Source organism: Miscanthus floridulus, chromosome 4 (assembly GCF_019320115.1).
Source record: "Miscanthus floridulus cultivar M001 chromosome 4, ASM1932011v1, whole genome shotgun sequence".
Taxonomy (NCBI): domain Eukaryota; kingdom Viridiplantae; phylum Streptophyta; class Magnoliopsida; order Poales; family Poaceae; genus Miscanthus; species Miscanthus floridulus.
This window is the reverse complement of record NC_089583.1, coordinates 119,054,640-119,074,934: the sequence shown is the minus strand read 5'-3', so window position 1 is coordinate 119,074,934 and position 20,295 is coordinate 119,054,640. Positions and strand designations below refer to the sequence as shown.

General features: G+C 48.3%; 1 non-coding gene and 1 pseudogene across 1 annotated transcript; both read left to right on the top strand.

Moving 5' to 3' along the window:
* Positions 1-1,789: 1,789 nt before the first annotated feature.
* LOC136552861 (cis-zeatin O-glucosyltransferase 1-like) lies at positions 1,790-3,166 on the top strand (annotated as a pseudogene).
* Positions 3,167-11,384: 8,218 nt separating this feature from the next.
* Positions 11,385-11,523, top strand: LOC136553093 (small nucleolar RNA Z247). Its single transcript, XR_010783001.1, has one exon. It is a non-coding gene; the product is annotated as a small nucleolar RNA Z247 (small nucleolar RNA).
* Positions 11,524-20,295: the final 8,772 nt, after the last annotated feature.

Sequence of the window (20,295 nt, the reverse complement as noted above, 5' to 3'; positions counted from 1 at the left end):
GACAGAAGATCGTAGTTGACAACACAGACAAGCTCGAGGAAGCCGACACACCGTATGTACGACACATAACGCTCGTCCCACTGGTGCGTCCTGGTATGCGTGCGGGACCTCAAAGGAGGCAATGACACCTCTGCATCGGTGTCAGTCAAGAAGTGTGCTCGATACGGGTCGTTGTACTCTACCTCAAGAAGAGGGTACAAGTGGTGCTACGTGAGAGGGGTCATCCTGTTATAAATTGATAAACAAAGGGTTAGAGTATTCAAATTAATATTATATAGCATTATAAAATTTGAACTACTTGTTATGCAATACGAACACAATATGAAAGCACATGTATATATTCAAAGTAACATTAACAAACATATTTAACAACTTCACTAGAAAAATAAGCAACTTCTATGTATAGCTGTTCAGACACAAGACAACTAGAAGATGCCATAACTGCATTTGCCATATAGCTTTTCTTTCTTTTTCATTGCACTATTGATTTACACTATATAATTTACACAATCTATAATTGGGGAGATGTTATAACTGCATTTGCTATATAGCTTTCCTTTTTTTCTCTCATGATAGCCCGTTTTCATCCACCAGAAGCGACGCCCTTTCCCCACTCGCTCCCCATATTTCAGCATTTACGCCCAACTTGAAAAGACAAATTAAAGCCACGGCTTCACGCTAGCGAGTACGCTAAAAGCTTCGTTGCCAACTTTAGAATGAAAACGAATACGGATAATATGGAAAGCTATTCACGACACCGTGCTAATGAGTATGCTAGAGGTTTCGTTACTAACTGCAATACAAAAACAGATGAATGTATCTATGGGCGGGTGAACGTATCTATGGACAATTTAGGAAAACAAAACCATGGTTTCGTGTCGCTGAGTATGCTAAAAAATTCTTTGCTAACTTTAAAATAAAAATAAATACAGATAATATATAAAGATAACCATAGCCCCACGATAATAAAATATATACCAGAAGCTTCTTTGCCAACTCTAAAACGAAAGGTGATGAATATATTTTATAAAAGAAATTTAACAAAATATACTTGCAGAATTTATTGCACACGAGACTCTTGATATCCCTAACAAATACCTATATGAATTTTACAAAAGCTAGCTGAATTTTACAAATACCTATGTGCGTGGCCGGAGGATGCGGCGGGCGGCCGGAGGGGGTGGCACACCGACGTGCGGACGCGGCGGGCGCAGCGGGCGGCCGTGGCGCGCTGGCGTTCGTGGTGTGGCGGGTGCGGGCGGGCGCGGCGGGAGTGGCGCGCCGCCGTGTGTCGCGCGGGCGGCGAGGCGAGCATCTTGCCACGAAACGGTCAAACGGCCGAGCTCCTTCCTCTTCAGTTTCTTCATCACACGTCAGTGGAGCTGGGCTGGCAATGGCAAAACTTTTTCTCAATCTTTTCCATTAAAAAACCGTAAAGGTTTGGGTTACTAAGGCCTGGTTTAGTTTCCAAAAATTTTTACCCCAAACTATCACATCGAATCTTGTGGCACATTCATGGAGTACTAGATATAGAAAAAAAAAACTAATTGCACAGTTTGGTTGGAAATCGCGAAACGAATGTTTTAAGACTAATTAGGCCATGATTAGCCATAAGTGCTACAGTAACTAACATGCGTAAATGATGGATTAATTAGGCTTAATAAATTCGTCTCGCCGAGCTATGTAATTAGTTTTTTTATTAGTATCCGAAAACCCCTTTCCAACATCTCCAAAACATCCGATGTGACATCCAAAAATTTTCATTTCGCAAACTAAACACCCCCTAAACGAGCACCCTCGCCGGCGCCGCGACCTTCCTCTCAGGGTCAGGTTCAGGCTTTCAGCTCTCACATCACAATCACATCCAGTCCAAGCCAAGGCCGCACCCCAACCCGGCGATGGAAATGGAATCCGCCGTCGTGGCCATCGTGACGGTGCCGTTCTCGGCGCAGGGCCACCTGAACCAGCTGCTACACCTGTCCATGCTCCTCGCCACGCGGGGGCTCCCCGTCCACTTCGCGGCGCCAGAGCCGCACCTCCAGGAGGCCCGCGCGCGCCTGCACAGACCCTCCCCGTGGCGGTGCACTTCCGCGCGCTGGACGTGCCCGCGCATGAGTCCCCTGCCCTGGACCCGCGCTCCCCTTTCCCGGCGCACATGCAGCCGCTCTTCGAGGCCTACTGCATCGGCGCGCGGGCCCCGCTGGCCGCGCTCCTGGCGGAGCTCGCCGCGACCCACCGCCGCGTCGTTGTCCTCCACGACCGCATGGCGGTGTTCGCGGTGGCTGAGGCCCTCGGCGTGCACTGCCTCGCCGCCTCCTACAACGTCGGGTGGGCGGACCGGGAGCACGCCCTGCTGCGCCGCCACGGCCTCGTGTTCCACCCGCCTGCGCTTGCGCCACCCCGGAGTTCGTCGCGCTCGCCAGGCGGATGGTGCAGGAGCACCGGTGCGTGCCCGGCGCCAGCATGGTCGTCAACACCTGTCGCGCGCTCGATGGCGACTTCCTCGACGCGCTCCAGGGGATCCCGTCTTCTGACGGCCGCAGGCTGTTCGCCGTCGGGCCTCTCAGTCCGGTGCTCCTCCCCGGTGCCGGCGCAAGCAGTGGGACTGGCAGCGGGAGCTCGCGGTGGCACGAGTGCCTGGACTGGCTCGACGCGCAGCCGCCGCCGTCGGTGCTGTACGTCTCATTCGGCACGACGTCGTCGCTGCGCCTAGAGCAGGTGCGCAAGCTGGCCGCCGCGCTGCGGGACAGCAGGGCGCGCTTCGTGTGGGTGCTACGCGACGCCGACCGCGTGGACCTGCGTGGTGGCGGGGAAGGGGATGCCGCGGCCGAGACCCTCCGTGCCACCGCGGCGTCCGAGCTCGGCCTTGGCGACGCCCGCGTTGGCGTGGTGGTCACCGGGTGGGCGCCGCAACTGGAGATCCCGGCGCACGGCGCGACGGCGGCGTTCATGAGCCACTGCGGCTGGAACTCCACCGTGGAGAGCCTCAGCCACGGGAAGCCCATCCTGGCGTGGCCCATGCACAGCGACCAGCCCTGGGACGCCGAGCTCGTCTGCAAGTACCTCCACGCCGGCGTGCTCGTGCGCCCCTAGGAGCGGCGCCGTGGCCGAGGGCGGGTCGTCCAGGTGGGACCTGGACGAGCTCGTCGCCTACGTGACGAGGTGATCCATGGTCGGGCGGCTGTGCCGCATTGTGGCGTGGTGCTGTTGTGGATTAACCATCCCATGCTATTTGTTAAGCACACTCTATTTGAGTGTTATTACTGAGATGAAGCCGAAGGTTTAGGCTAGGCTATGATTTTCATTTGGGAGTTGTGAGTTGGGACCTGTCAGGTGTCACTTGCTGACTCGAAATCGACCAGCAAGTAATGAGCCTTGACGCTCGAACGTGGGACTGTCCTTATCGGCCGATGTTTTTTTTTTTTTTTTTTTGGCTAATAAGTCAGTTTATGTTGATTTATTGTGAGAGAAAACATTCTGATAAATTGAAGCGAAGTTCGACTAAACTTTGGTAGGATAGCGGACTAAAAAGCTACTGTAATAAAATAGGAGTATCAGATTTTTAGTAGAAGAAAATATACGTACATGCCTAGTAGTAGTTAGGAACGTAGCTCCCGTGCTGTCCTCGGCCAGGCCGTGCCTGAGGTCGACGTCCGGGTGGCGGGTGTGCTCACAGCTCCCGGCCGTGCTGTCGATCGGTGCAGGCGCCGGTCTGGCGGTCGGCATCTCTTTTCACCACGCCGTCGCCGACATCGTCCACCCCCCACGGCGACGAGATCGCTCCAGCGATTCTCGACAGGGCGGCGCCAGATATGCCTGTGGTGAGTAGCAGCTAGCTGGTTAGCTTCGTGTCCGGCGAGGCAATGTTGTTTACCACACATGCATGAAAAAAACGTTGGTGAAGAATACTGTATTTCAAGAAATGGTTATTACTTTTGGTGGACCGTCGTCTCACTCGTCTGCTTTTCAAAATATGCGCCTCATAGGATCTCATAGGATTTGACATCTTTTGATGGATAATTTCGTGCCGGGTGTTTTCCTTTCCTTTTCCACAATTTTCTTTTCCTCTCTTTTTTTCGCACATGCGAAAAGTGCCGAATCCATTTAATTTTTTTTTACCGAATCTGCTCTAGCTTTCCTGTACGAGGTGCATCTCTCCGTCTGTATATCGCTGGACCCGTCATCCACTTTGTGATCTTAGATTTTGTGTCAAGATTTATGCTATGTATGGGTTAAAAAATGTTTATAGCTCCTGAACACATCGATTTTTGCTTATAGTTAGCGCTGGTTTACAGTGATTTATTTCAGGCACTCAGGAATCGTGGCATCTTGGCATTTTTGCAGGTAAAAATTTAGACCGGTTTTATTAGATTTTTTTTAAATGGGACTTTGGCAGAACCAGGCAAACTATAATCAGATATTCACCTCTTCAAACCTATATGTTTCCCTGCGATCTCTCACACCGGCCACGTCACCCGGAATTCAACCACGCTATCCACGTCTCCTGAAATTCGTTTGCTTGGCCACCGTGCACCCACATCGTCCGGAAAACCTCCTTCACAGAAATAAAATATCCCGCGCTCTCCCCCTTCTCATCGAAAAAAGGCACACACGCACACCGCTCCTTGTCGTCTCTCTCTCGAGCCTTTTATATGTGTGCCATTAAAAAAGTTTGTAATTACACATAAGCCATTAAAAAAGTTGACCGCACACAGGTGCCATTGCTCTAAACTTTTTTACCTTACAAGCCATTCTGTCCTTGTTCTGTTTATTTTTCACCTTTTGGTAGCCCTTACAGGTGGGACTGGCCAGTGAAATTATCCATGTTGCCCTTGGGCGATGGAAACCGTGTACGATTCTTCCTCCTTATCTTCTTCCCACGACCCCGACGCTCCTATGCACCGCAACACGGCTTGCGCGTCGTCAGCACCGCGCCCGGTGCCCCGGCCCTGTGCCCCCGGCACCTCCAGGCCTCGGCCCCGCCCTTCGCCCCCGACGGCTCCGGTACTAGCCCCGCCCTACGACCCCGACGGCCTAGCCCCACGCTCCTAGCCCCGGCATCGCCCTACACCCTTGGCGGTGGCAGCCCGGCCCCATGCCCCCGGCGACCGCGCACGCTCCAGGCCCGCATCGGCAGCCACGCCGGCCGCGCGCCAGCGCCTGCTCCCCGGCGACCCGACCCATGTCTCGGTCGACGACCTCCCAGGCGGTCGTGCGGCGAACCCCGACGGCCCCGTGGTCTCACCTCGAGCCCCAGCGCCTCCCGGCGGCCGCGACCTGTGCTCCAACGGCCGCGTGCCGTTGCAGTGGCCCTTGTGGAACTCACCCTCGTAGCAGTCCCCATTGCTGTAGAACTCGATGCCCTCCTGCACGATGCGTCCGTGCGGCGTGGCGGCCTTGTCCGCCCACTTTCGCGGCTTGTCGTCGTCGTCCCCGATGAACCACTTGACGGAGCCATAGCCCGGCGAGCGGTGCAGGCACAGGCGTCCTCGGAGCAGGCGAGCGGCCCCCGCGGCGGCGGCGAGCGCGGCGGCCGCGGACGCCGCGAGGAGGGCGAGGTGGTGGCCATCGCCGCCGCCGCCGCGGAGGAGCAGGAGGAGCAGGAGAAGGAAGGCGAGCGGGAGCGCGAGGACAAGCAGTGGGCGGCCACGGACGCCGTGAGGAGGGCGAGGTGGTGGCCGTCGCCGCAGCCACGGAGGAGGAGCAGGAGCAAGAAGGCGAGCGGGAGTGCGAGGACGAGCAGCGGGCGGCCACGGACGTCGTGAGGAGGGCGAGGTGGTGGCCGTCGCCGCTGCCGCGGAGGAGGAGGAGCAAGAAGGCGAGCAGGAAGTTCTTCGCACGTCTCTCGGTCTCTGTACTAGTCCAAGGGCAATATGGGCAATTTCACTGGCCGGTCCTACCTGTAAGGGCTACCAAACGTTGAAAAACAAACAGAACAATGACGAAATGACTTGTACGGCAAAGAAGTTTAGAGCAGTGGCACCTTTGTAGGGTCAACTTTTTTTAATAGCTTGTGTGTAATTACATACTCCTTTAATGACACACATTTAAAAGGCTCCTCCCTCTCAATCTCTCCTGAGGCGGCCACGGCGGGCGATGGCGTCCCCCAGGTCCGGAGCAACGCCAGCCCCCTCCCCCTCCGTCCTTCGCGTTGGTGAGTCCCGGCAGCCTCTTCTCTTCCCATCCCTCTCTCTCTCCCTAGCTCTCTCGACGCTGGTGGCGGCGCGAGCGGACCTCCACGGTGGTCGGGACTCGGCACGGCGGCGACCGTCCTTCTCCTCCTCCACGCCCCCTCGCGCCGCATGGCGACGGAGGGGCCCCAGCACGGCGGTGGCGCCGACCTAGGGTTTCGCCTCTCCGTCACCGGCCGTCCCAGATCGGGCGGGCACCGACGTTGCGTGCTGCCGGGCCGGCGGCACCCCCGGTTTGCTATGCCCCTGCTTCGCCGCCTCCCAGCGCCGCCCCATCGCCGCTCCGCCCCTGCTGAACGCCTCTTCGATGTTCTCATCGTTTGCCATTTGCCATTTTTCCCTTCTTCAGCCTGTGATGAAAATTCTGTATCTGTTGCTCATTGATCTGTTCTGATGTTCATTCGCTTGCGAGGTTCGTGGCATGGCTGTTGCTTATATCATGCAATTTTTTAGGGTAAACCGGTTGTCAGCATGCCTTGAAGCTCCAAGTTGATGAACAAATGATGACGGCTATGCTTGTGAGGCCTCTAAAAATCCTGTCTTCATTCCAAAAAAAAAAGATTCTTGCCTTCTTCATTGCTGCAGCATACTTTCGCTGTCATTGTTATTTCACAGATTTGTTGTGAGGATGTGATAACTTAGAAGGATGATGTTGCCAAAGGGCTTCACGAGCTTATCACCCTATACGGAGTGAGTTCGCATCTTCTTTGCCTATGTTTTAATTCATGCTTATTGAATTCTTGTATACAGCTTTCATTTCTTATACTAAGATAAAACTGAGGTGTCTGATTTATAGATTTTTTTTAGCAAGAAACACAGCTTCCAACTCAAGGCTATAGAAATATGCAGCTTATTGCCTACTTGCACTTGCATCTGATAGCTCCTTAAATGTTTCGACTTTAGGTTCCATTCTGTACATGAAGCATCTTTTATTTAGGATGGCACAAATTAGCATATCACTAAAATAGCTTGCTCCAAGAGAATTCCGAGCCCCCAAAAAATGTTACAGTGCAGTATTGGAACTGTTTACCGTCACATGTCCACCTGATTTTTTAAGGGAATTTTACATATTTACCATTGTTAAGATCGCCACTTATCCGTTTCTCATCCTTACGATGGCTCTTACGTATTTAGCATCTTTAAAAATCGTGCGTCTTCGTGTTGCCATATTTGCTCGTCTGGCACGCCACGGCGACATGACACGGTGGCGCATAGTCAGCAGGGCGCAGCAAAATGACCTGCCTGCCCTGGCTATTTGGAAGAAGGGAAAACGGGCCGGGCCAGTCGCTCGCTCGCCCATTTTCTCGTGCGGGCAACGCTGACGCCCGACGCGTTCTCTTCTTCCCCCTGAACACCGTCGCCGCCTGCTTTTTCTCGGTCCCCTTCTTCTCTAGCTCGCCCGCCGCCACCACGCCTGCTCCCCTCCGGCTGTCCCTGAGCCACGGCCGCCAGCTGCTGCTCGCGACGGATCGAAGGTACGTGGCCCCTGTCGCCCCCTTTGCACCCACATTCCACGGCATTTAGGGTTAGGGTTCATGGGTGTACGCATGGCGGGCAGCCCATCCTGCGTCCGCAAGCGCCGCGTCCTCGTTCGCGGGCTTCTGGGGCGGCCGTATTCAGCCGCGTACGTGAGTGCATCCTTTGACGCAGCGGCCGCAAGCCCGCAATCCTGTTTGTGGCCGCTGCCCGCATAGAAACGAGAAGCTAGTGATTGGTTGTGTACGTCTGTGTTCATTTTTTAATTTACTTCACAAATTTTTCTAGTGATCCATACGTTAGCTAAAAAATATACGTAAATTACAGAAAATACTATGTATCATTAGGAATATGTGTCTGATTTTTTTTACATTCCCCCCCCCATTCATGAGCTATCAGAAAAAAATGCAAGTTAGCATCTATCAACATACATACTGATAAAAAATCATATGCTGATGGCTGCTATCACTGCCTCGTCATAAGCTCTGAACAAGTCTGAGCTGGCTGCTGCTTTTCATCCCCCCATATTTTGGTTCTGGCTCCGCCACTAATGGTTGCTCACTTTATCTCCATCCATTTTTTTTGCTTCGTAGGATTCTGATGTAGTAGGTGGCATCAATCAATCGAGGTCACAATGGCAAGCAGTGACTGCCCGTCTTGGTAAGTGTTACCAGAAGAGCACTAGCAAGGGAAGCTGCAGCAAAAGCAAGAAGGGATGTTGAAGAAGCTGAACTCAAGGCTGCGGCAGCAAGACAAGCAGCAGAAGCAGCAACTAGGGAAGAAATTGAGAATACAAGAAATGAGTTATCTGCAACTCATGCACAGGAAGATGTCCTGGAAGCCTTGGCTTTAGAGGTTGATGTCCCAGAAACTACAAAAGCTAGGAGGTATGCTATTGAGTCTACAGCTAGGAGTTCATGTCCCTTGCTGTACCATGACTTTTATTGTTTTGAACAGGAACCTATTCTCAGAAGATGAACTGCAAATTGAGCCTGTCAAGAAAATGACACCTAGGAAGAAGAAGTTGGCAAAGAAAGTGAGGAAGAACTAAGGATGAACTGGGAACTTAAGATGAACCAGAACATTGCTTTTATTTTGCTAAGAGCTTGAACTCTTGATAATATGTGTAATTGGCCAGAACTTTTATTTTGCATGGCCTTCTATTGTAATCAAATGGGCATAACTATCAGCATGCTGTCGTGTGCAGGGATGAAACGGTACGGATATTTTCCGACCGTATTCGAAACCGAATCCGTTTAGAGAGGTTGAGATCTGTCCGTATCCGAGTCCGGATATCCAACATCCGATACCGTATCTGTATTCGAATACTCAAATCGCATATTTATGATGGCGATATCCAATCGTATCCTATCCGACATAGTTGACACTATCCGTATTCGAATCATAATCCGGACAGAAATATGAAAACAAATATAATATCGGTGATATCCGTCCGTATCCGATCCGTTTTCATCCCTAGTCGTGTGTAATGGGCAAATGCCAAAAACTCTATATGTATGGCCACAATGTGCCCCTATTTGGTTGTCAGAAACAAGTACTTTATATAGTGATCTTAATTTTTCATAGCTGATGTGCCTATCTTATTTGGTTGTCATATGTGATACTATGTAATGTGCCTCTATTACTTTGCATGGACACAATGTGCCTCTCTTATTTTAGATGGCCACAATTTGCCTCTCTTAATTAGCATGGCCAAAATGTTCTTATTTTTTTTATTGCCATATGATTTATTCAAACACAGACAACATGACAGTTCCAGGCCTGGGGGAAATAGAATGGGCGAGCGAGCGCCTGGGCCGGCCAGTTTTCCTGTCTTTGAGCGGGCGAGCAAATGGGCAGGGGCAGCCAAGTCTTTTTGCAGGGCACTGCTGACTGTGACATGTCGCCGTGGCGTGCCAGACGAGCAAATATGGCAAAACGAAGACGCATAATTTTTAAAGATGCTAAATCTTTAAGAGCCATCATAAGGATGAGAAACGGATGAGTGGCGATCTTAATAATGGTAAATATGTAAAATTCCCATTTTTTTAGACGACTATATGCATACTGATTTTCCTTCTGTTTTGCTGTGATGTGGTCCATAAGGCTGTGCTCCCAGCAACTCTGTATTGTTTATAGTTGACTTTTATTTACTCATTCAGAGGTTGTTGAGATGGATCTTGTGCGAAAGGTTTGGGCAGGCATTAGTAGTTTGTATACACAGTTGTTGGTGACCTTCCGTCTGATAGAACTGTATGTCATACACATTAGAGAGGTGGCAGTCTGGGGCTAAGCAAATTATATGTTTCAGCGGTGAATTGAAGAAGAAATCATATGATGTGCTCATGCCATTCTTTACTAAATTGTCTGCCAAGCATTCTCCTTGACACGCTGTTTGCAGAACTTGAACATGCATAAATTGGGGTTTTCCTGTTTTTTGTCGTATTGATTGACCATGTTGCTTACTCTCCCGAAATAAGAAAATAAAGATAATTCCATTTTGTTGGTTTCTGGTTATGAATCTTTGTTAGGTGTGCCTTCAACATGCATAAGAGGTTCAATATTTATGGCCATGAGCTAACTGCTTTCTACTTACAGTTCATATGTCATCCGTGCTGATAAAAAGCTTGCTATTGAGAATCTGATGCTGTTTAGATTAGTGGTAATTGGGTTAAGGAACCTGCTCCGTTATTTAACCTATACATGTTTGGATGATTCCACTGCGTGTGATCGATGGCGATTTAAAGTTCATGGAACTGGTGGATTCTAAAATGTCTGCCTGAAGAATATATCTTTACCATGTTCGCTTCTTTTATAATCCGTCTTTTTCAGCTTGTTTGTTCAGCCGGAACAGTGTTTTTCTCTCACAACAAATCAGCCGGAACAGTGTTTCGGCTTGTTTTTTCAGCGAAGCGAACGGATATGGTTTGTGTTAAACATGTAATTATCTAAAGTATGGCATGGCTGTAACATGTAGCAACACGTGAGTAGTACTCACGGTTGAACCGTCAGGTATGCATGTCACGGTTGAGTTAGGACTCCTAATTATGGTAGAACCAAATATGGTAGAGATAGACCGTGACTTGCTCCTGAAGTTGTAAACGCCTGGATGTAATCTGTTGTCCTTTGGACTATATATAAACACGAAGCCCAAGCCTCGCCAAGATAGGTTGGCTTGGTTCCCTCCTTTCTTTCATGGTTATCAGAGCCAAACCCCTCAAGAAACACATCTAATCTGCCATGGCTTCATCCTCATCATCGTCGACAAACCATCTTGGTCCGGCGGTCTCTGAAAAGTTGACAAGGGACAACTACATCTTATGGAAGGCTCAGGTGTTGCCGCCAATCAGGGGAGCACAATTTCTCGGCATCCTCGATGGTACCACGCCTCCACCAGCAAAGACCATTAAGGCAGAAAAGGGAGACAAAACAGAAGAAGTCCCCAATCCAGCATATGCGACATGGCTGGCACAAGATCAGCAGGTGCTTGCCTTCCTCGTCAACTCCCTGTCACCTACAATTCTGGCGCAGGTAGCAACCTTGACAACATCATCTGAAGTTTGGGCGGCTCTGGAGAACATGTACTCGGCACAATCTCGTGCACGAGTGACAAACCTACGTATGCAACTTGCAAGCCTCAAGAAGGGAAGCATGAACGTTGCTGCGTATTTCGACAAGATGAAGACATTGGGAGATGAAATCGCTGCTGCTGGAAAACCCATCGATAATGATGAGATGGTATCCTTTATTCTGAATGGTTTAGATTTTGAGTATAACCCCATTGTATCTTCTATTCTTGGTCGGACAGATCCAATCAGTATTAATGATCTGTATGCCCAAATCATGGCATTTGAGATGCGTCTTGAGATGTTTGATCAAGGTTCAGGCAGCAAGTATCAATCATCAGCAAACTCGGCTTCTCGTGGAAGAGGTCGTGGCTCATTCAATCCACGGGGTCGTGGCAACAACAGCAACCGTGGGCGCCCTGGAGGCCACGGGTTTCAAGGAAGAGGCAATGGAAATTTCTCAGGAAACAGGAATTCACAAGGTGGAAATCAATCCAACCGTGCCCCTTGCCAGATTTGTGGAAGAACAAACCACTCGGCCATAGATTGTTACTACAGATTTGAGGAGGACTATCAGCCACCCAACAGCAATAATAGCAGCAAATTCAGCACAGCTGCTTATGGCATTGACACCAATTGGTATATGGATAGTGGAGCATCCGACCATGTTACAAGCGAATTGGAAAAGATGACTATTCGAGAAAAATATGGTGGTCATGATCAAGTTCACACCGCCAGCGGCTCAGGTATGAAAATTAGTGGCATTGGTCATTCAACTTTACATACCCCATCTCGCAATTTTTTGCTTAAGAATATCTTGCATGTGCCTAGTGCTCATAAAAGCCTTGCCTCCGTTCATCATTTTACTTCCGATAATAATGTTTTTCTGGAGTTTCATCCCAATTTTTTTCTCATTAAGGACAAGGCAACGAAGAAAACTCTTCATCGAGGAAAGTGTGAAGGCGGCCTTTATCCCCTTGTTCCTGGCGCAACCAAAGAAAAAAAATCCAGAGTGGTGTTTGGAGTCAATAAGCCGTCTATGTATAGATGGCATAGTCGTTTAGGTCATCCTTCCTTTCCCATTGTTAGGCATGTTTTAAAGAATAATGAGTTATCATTCTTAGATGATGCTAGTGAGAAGTCAGTTTGTGATCCGTGTCAAAGAGCTAAGAGTCATCAATTGCCTTATGCGAATACAAATAATATGTCTACCTACCCTCTCCAGTTAATTCACTCTGATGTGTGGGGGCCTGCTCCTGAGTCCGTTGGTAGACACACCTATTATGTAAGTTTTATAGATGACTATAGCAAGTATACTTGGATCTACCTCCTGCGCAAGAAGTCTGATGTTTTCCATGTTTTCCGAAATTTCCAAAGTCTCGTTGAACGCAAATTCAATAGGAAAATCTTGTCCATGCAAACCGACTGGGGAGGAGAATATGAGAGCCTAAATTCCTTCTTCCAGCAAATTGGAATAGCCCATAGGGTGTCATGTCCTCATGCCCATCAGCAAAATGGCTCGTCTGAGAGAAAGCATCGGCATATTGTAGAAATTGGCCTTGCTCTTTTAGCAAACGCTTCCATGCCTCTCAAGTTCTGGGACGAGGCTTTTCTCACTACCACATATTTGATTAATCTTTTGCCTAGCAGAGTTATCAATTACAAGACACCGGTCGAGCTTCTGTTCAAAGAGAAACCGAATTATTCTTCCTTGCGTGTCTTTGGATGCGCGTGTTGGCCAAACCTTCGACCTTTCAATCCAAGAAAACTTGCTTTTCGATCCCAGCGATGTGCTTTTCTTGGATATAGTTCTATGCATAAAGGATATAAATGCCTTGATATCTCGACTGGCCGTGTCTACATCTCAAGGGATGTGGTCTTTGATGAATCAGTTTTTCCGTTTGAGAGCCTCCATAAAAATGCCGGTGCTCGCCTTCGCAATGAGATCCTTCTTTTGCCTTCTCATCTTTTGAATAATATGGGGGATGTAAGTTGTAATGCTGATGCTTCTAATGATCATAATCACAATGATGCTTCCAGTGATTCGCCATGTGTGCAGGAGCTTGTTGAAGAAAACCGTGCTCAATTTGGTGCTCATTTGACTCCAGAACAACACGCTGCAGAAGGGGTTCCTACTAGTGCAGATATCGAGCCTGATTTGCCTGCCAGCAATGGCTTCGATTCCGCGGAGGATTTTGTGAGCGACAGCAGCGCACCAGCCCTGGACTCCCATTCTTCAACCACAAATTTGCCGAGCACCAGTCCTGCGTCCGCCTCGCCTCCAAGTGCAGGAGGGCTGCCTCGTGTCAGTACGGCGCACGAGCCCCCGGGAGGATCATCTCGCAGCACTGGGCACGGTATTCTCCAGGCCGGATCCGCCACAGAGGACACAACTGTAGGCGAATCAAGTGCACCTCGACCCAGGACACGTTCTCAAAGCGGTATTAGCAAGCCTAAGATTTTTACTGATGGTACTATCAGATATACATTTTTCTCTTCTACAGGAGAGCCACAGACATTACAAGAAGCTCTTGGGAATCAAAGATGGGCAAATGCAATGCAGGATGAGATCACAGCACTTCACAAAAATAACACTTGGCATCTTGTGCCTCCCTCCAAAGGTAACAATCTTATTGATTGCAAATGGGTATATAAATTGAAAAGGAAGGCTGATGGTAGTATAGATCGCTACAAAGCAAGGTTGGTCGCAAAAGGGTTCAAGCAGCGATACGGTATTGATTATGAAGACACGTTCAGCCCAGTGGTAAAAATTGCCACGATTCGTCTTGTTCTATCAATTGCAGTATCACGTGGATGGTGCCTTCGGCAGTTAGATGTGCAGAACGCGTTTCTTCATGGCGTTCTTGAGGAAGAAGTCTATATGCGACAACCTCCAGGATTTGAAGATGCAAGGTTTCCCAATTATGTTTGCAAGCTTGATAAAGCGATCTATGGATTAAAACAAGCACCAAGAGCGTGGTACTCGAGGCTAAGTTCAAAATTGCTTAGCCTCGGTTTTGTGGCGTCTAAATCAGATACGTCACTCTTTATTTATTCAAAGTCAAATACAGTTATATTTATGCTCATATATGTTGATGACATAATTGTTACCGGGTCTTCTATGGAAGCAATCTCCGCATTATTAAGGGATCTTCGAGCTGATTTTGCGCTGAAAGATTTGGGAAATCTGAATTACTTTCTTGGAATTGAAGTCAAGCCGACACAACATGGTATTGTGCTATCGCAGTCAAAGTATGCGTCGGATATCCTAAAACGGGTTCACATGACGAAGTGCAAACCAGTGTCGACTCCTTTAGCTGCAACCGAGAAGCTATCTGTCAGAGATGGGGCATTGCTATCACTTGAAGACAGTACAAAATATCGTAGTATTGTTGGAGCATTACAATATTTAACACTCACACGTCCTGATTTAGCATTTGTTGTTAATAAGGTGTGCCAGTTTCTGCATGCTCCAACCGTAGCTCATTGGTCGGCAGTAAAAAGGATCTTAAGATTTGTAAAAGGAACTATTGATACGGGATTTAAGATTTGGAGTTCTCATTCAACTTTGCTAAGTGCTTTTTCCGATGCGGATTGGGCTGGTGATATTGATGATAGGCGATCTACAGGAGGATTTGCAGTCTATTTCGGTCCAAATTTGATCTCATGGAGTGCAAAGAAACAGCCAACAGTGTCTCGGTCCAGTACCGAAGCAGAATACAAGGCCTTGGCCAATGTCACTGCTGAAACCGTGTGGGTTCAGAAACTATTGACTGAATTGGGCGTAAGACTGAAGGAGCTGCCGTGTCTGTGGTGTGACAATCTCGGTGCGACATATTTATCAGCAAATCCCGTGTTTCATGCTAGAGCAAAACATATTGAGATTGATTTTCACTTCGTAAGAGAAAGAGTTGCAAGGCGTCAGTTGGAGGTCAGATTTATTCCTTCGAAAGATCAACTCGCTGATGGATTTACAAAAGCATTGCCTAGTCGGGAGTTTGAGAGATTTAGAAACAATATAAATCTGGTTAAGAAACCAAGTTAAGATTGCAGGAGGGTGTTAAACATGTAATTATCTAAAGTATGGCATGGCTGTAACATGTAGCAACACGTGAGTAGTACTCACGGTTGAACCGTCAGGTATGCATGTCACGGTTGAGTTAGGACTCCTAATTATGGTAGAACCAAATATGGTAGAGATAGACCGTGACTTGCTCCTGAAGTTGTAAACGCCTGGATGTAATCTGTTGTCCTTTGGACTATATATAAACACGAAGCCCAAGCCTCGCCAAGATAGGTTGGCTTGGTTCCCTCCTTTCTTTCAGTTTGGAGACACAATCCAATGTGTGCTTGATACATGGCATTTACAGACTGTAGTTGCATTTACTGAATGTGTGTGTCTACTTAGGAGCCGCTGTTACTGATTTTCAGTTCATTGTGAGGAAGGGGTCATTAGTTGCAGCTTGCTGGGTTCCCGACCTATTGCTGCCCTCCCTTCTGTGCATATGCAACAGCAGCACCTTGGCAATGTAAGTTGTCTTCGTCTTGCATATGACCGTTTACTTAGAATGCAGACCTAGATAGCCAAACCATGGCACCAATTAGAATCTGAGAATGCACTTCTCAAGCAAATGATAGTTTACAGGTTATCAATGACACTTAACAGCATGCTCAGATTTAACTTTTTTTTTTCTCAAAGAGGTGGAGATCAGGTTCAAGGAACAAGATACCCATCGGTTATCGAAGAAAATGTCAGTTGTACAAAGATGTTATCTTCTGATCTGCTATATGGATCGGTTTCTGTTGATATTATTACTATCTGTTTCGTCAGATGGAGCTCAGGCTCAGCCAACAAGAACTGAAGGTGACTCCTTGAATGATGTGCTATCTTTAAATCTACTGTATAATCGATTTGCAACCGATTTCCTGGCTTCTATTTGAAAAGGAAAAAATGATACTGCGATTTGTCAACAGTCCTGTTTTTATTTTATATATTTTTTCTCTTTTCTTAGACCATGGGTTTTTTCCTTTTCTTAGATCAACGAGCTGGATGAAATACTTAGTGTTCTAAACGAATTTTTACTGAAAGAGAATGCTATAGAATGCCTATACGAAACTTTAGTAAAGTTTGTAGTATGAACTTCGTAGGCGACGATGAAATACTTGCGGTCGAGAACGAGATTCGCTAGATAGCTTACTTAATAGCCTGGAAACCGAAGTTGACGCGAATCCGAACAAAAACTTAGTCATTTTCTTAAGTAAAAAATTGGATCGACGAAGGTAAGTTTGGGAATTTTTATAGAAGAATCGGGTTAAGTAGTGGTGTGGTCTTAGAGTTTGTTTTAGTAATTTGATATACCATCTCGAGCGTAAAATAGTTGGTTTAGCAATTCAAGCATTGAGGTGGGTTTTGGGGCAGCTTTAAAAATCGTGCATGGCATGTTCCGGTCGGTGTCAGCATTTGGACGCGGTCATTGTCTCGGTTTGGCTCGGCCCCGTGGCTCTGGCTTGCCCAGCCGCGCACCCGCCCCACCGCTGCCGCGCCCTGACGCGCGAACCCGCCCCACTATTGCCGCGCCCTGGCGTGCACACCCGCACCACCAGTGCCGCGCTCGTGCAAGCACCCACACGCGCACGCCGCGCCCAGTGACCTGGCCACTCGGCCAGCACCACCGTCGTCGCGGGCCCGTTGCCCTAGCTCGGCCACTGGCGCCGCTTCACCGTGTTGCTGTTCCCACGCGTCACGCCACTGCGCTGCTGCTAGCCACGGCCGCTTGTGCGAAGTCGCCCACTGTGCGCTCTACCACCGCCATCGAGTCCACCTACCGCCTCGCGCTCGCCTGTGCAGTGCCAGTGAGCACGTAGCCACATTTGGCATTGCTCGCACGTCGCCTTGCCTCGTCTGCCTTGCCGTCACGTCGGCGCTCGATGATGCTACGCTGCTGCCTCCTCTGATCGGCGCCATGCCACTACGACACGCAGAGCCGAGCCGTCGTCGTCAGTTTGTAAATTATGGCCGTGCTGGCCCACCGTCCTAAACGCGTTGGCCTGTTTTCCCCATCGTCCTATAGCCGTATCGTGATTGTGCACCAAAGTGGTACAGCCACGTCCTACCACGGCAGCGACAGGGCCACGCCATGCCTGTCTCCCCTATTCTTCTGGCGTCGTGGTCGCCGGAACCCGCTTCCTCTAAATTCGCCAGTAGTGGAGCCATCTCAGTTCAATTAACCCCTGTCCGCAACTCCGTCGTGTAGCCAGCCAACCGCCCAACCCCACCTTGCAGCGAGCCTCGTCGTGGCATGCTCCAATTCAGAGTTTTCCCTCGCCGGGTCATTAAGACCGCCGTGGCACGCGTCGAAGGCCAGCTCCCTATCTAGTGTAGCTCGTGTCAATTCGTCGCACCACCAACTTCGCCTCCACCTGCTCGTCACCCTACGCACCTTTGCCTAATCACTACCACCACCTAGCCTTACCTGACGTAGCCTTGCCACCGCCGTGCGCCACCGCACCGTCCGTGCGCACGCGGCTAGCTTGGCTTGGGCCACCTCTGATCAAACCGCCACCTCTTTTGGGTCCGTGTTGAGTACCTGGAGCTCACCCGCTGTCCTATTTGCCTTGGCGTTGTTGTAGCTCACCAGAACGTCATCGTTTCAGTGCAGGAGCTCCACCGCCATGGATCAGCCTTACTACGGCATCCCAGCTCGCGCTTCCTTCGCCCAGTGCTTCATGTTCAAGCCTAGTAAGGTATCGGCTCCGTAGATAGGGCGGGGAGGGACTGGTGTGGTCGGCGTAACCGCCCAGTGCCAACGCCGCCATGCCGGTGCGTGCACGGGAGGTTGAGGGTATGGCCGTGGTAAAGAAGAAAAGGGGAGGGGTCGAATTGTAAGTTAGCTGACTATTAGAATAGTGTGCTTAGTGCTCATGCTATTACTAGGAAGTCCGAGGGCATTTTCGCAAGATGACCAGCGTGCGCGGGCCTCCCCGTCACAGGCCATCGTCGCCCGCGTGGGCTGAGCCGCTCGTGTTGGGCCACACGGTAGAATTGAGTTTTCCATTTTCCTAGTAAGGTAATAAATGCTTATTCAATTTAGTTTTGAGCTAAACTTTGATAAATTGTAGTAAATCTTATAAAAGTCCAAAAATAGTGAAACAAAATTTATTGGGTTCACAAAAATGCCCTCTATCTGTTAGTGTAGTTAGTTTATAGTTAGCTATGATAATGATAGGTTCAGAAATTCAAATTAGAGAGTTTAGTATTATATAGATTAATATTTGTAGGAATTTTTGTGGCAAATTGATGATAGCTGTAGCCATGAAATTTTTAAAGTAGGATCATTAGATTATTATGTACTCATTGTAATTTTTGTAGGCCTAGGTAGGTTGATAAATAGAGTAGCTAGTACCCCTTGTTTTATCATATAAGAGTAAATCAGTATTAAGAGTAAGAATACCTTTAGTTGCTAAGATAATATATGTCATGCTTCATACTTGTTAGTGGTAACAGTAGGTAACTTAGCACCTTAGTCGGTAGGACTAGCTTAGTAACTTGATAGTTGTATTATATTTTAAGAGCTGCTATTGCCGTATTACTAAGTGTTGCATCATCATTTCATGCATGTAGATCACTGAGTTGGTAGAGTTCGTGCCTATGGAGGAACAAGACTACGAGGAGGTCATTGAGGAGTACGAGGAGGAGATCCTCAGTGCAGGAGGGAGCCACGAAGCCTTTTGTTGCTGACTTTGTTGACCCACCATCTGCCCAAGGCAAGCCCCGGTGCATAATCCGTATTTTTAATGATCACTGAATATATATATGATGTGCATTTATGTTATAGTCATTTTATGGAAACTACCTGCAATAAATATATCTATCTATGAGTCCTACTAGTATAGGTCAAGTAGCTGCTATGCTCAGGGTATCGGTAGCGTGAGTAACCTAGTCGTTACTCACAATAGGTGATGATTATGATTACTCAGGGTAAAGTGGTGGAAAGAAAAAGTGGTGACCGGGTAGGGATATGGTTTAGGATATTAGTGGGTGTAAGAGGTTGTGTCCTGTGGCCAACAAGGCATAGCTTGGTTATACTTTTTTCCTGTCTATGTTCGGTTAAGGATCGGTCCGTTGCATAAGTCTCGAGGTAAGACACAGATTTATTATCCAGAGCATATACTTGAGTATGTGCAAAGAGAAGACTTGTTGCTCTCTTATCGTGGGTTCCAGCTCTTTCTAGACCGACTGATTGGAGGCAGGAGATGCTAGGAGGTCCTTGCACCGCACTAAATCCAGGGACTTAGAAGTGGGGGCTTGAAGTCCAAGTTTGGATGGGGACCTGGACCCCATGATTGGAGGGTGATGGGTTGGTCCTGCTTGTGCCTGGGGTACAAGTGGGGCATGAGTTTTCGAGGGTACCCAGCTGGGGGCATTGATTCGCGAATCGCTGGGCAATCCGGTATAACTTGTTTTGGGTCTAGCATCGTAGTAAGAACTGAAAGAGGAAAGGTGATGAAATAGAACTGATTGCTCAACTCTTGCTTGAAAGTAGAACATGTGCTTTCATATAATGGCTAGATAATAAATTAATCATGGCTGATAATAATAACATAAATAAGGACTCACTATTAGTATTGCTTTCTGTAAAAAGAAAACCAGCAAATCATAAAGCTTTGCATATCCTTTGGAGTTAGGAAATTATTTCCACTAGTCGGATAAGTCTTGCGAGTACATTGTGTACTTAGAGTTTATTTACCCCTATTGCAGGTAATGCTTGAGGAGTACCATTATGTGAAAGATTCTTCTGGTGGGCATAGATAGATCCTTGTTCCTTATTGTTAGATGTTTATTTTTATTCCGCTGTTTAATATTCCACATTTTGACTTTGGAAATGTAATAATGTAATTTTTAAGAACTCTGGATGTATGAAATGGATTAAGTATTGTAACTCATTCTCACTATTGGATCCTTGGAGAAAAATGTAGATCTTTTGGGTTCTTCCTTAGGGTGTGCCCGATGGATACCGTCCACTGTAGCTTGCTTTCGGGGTGCTTAGTGTCTGGTGAAAGAC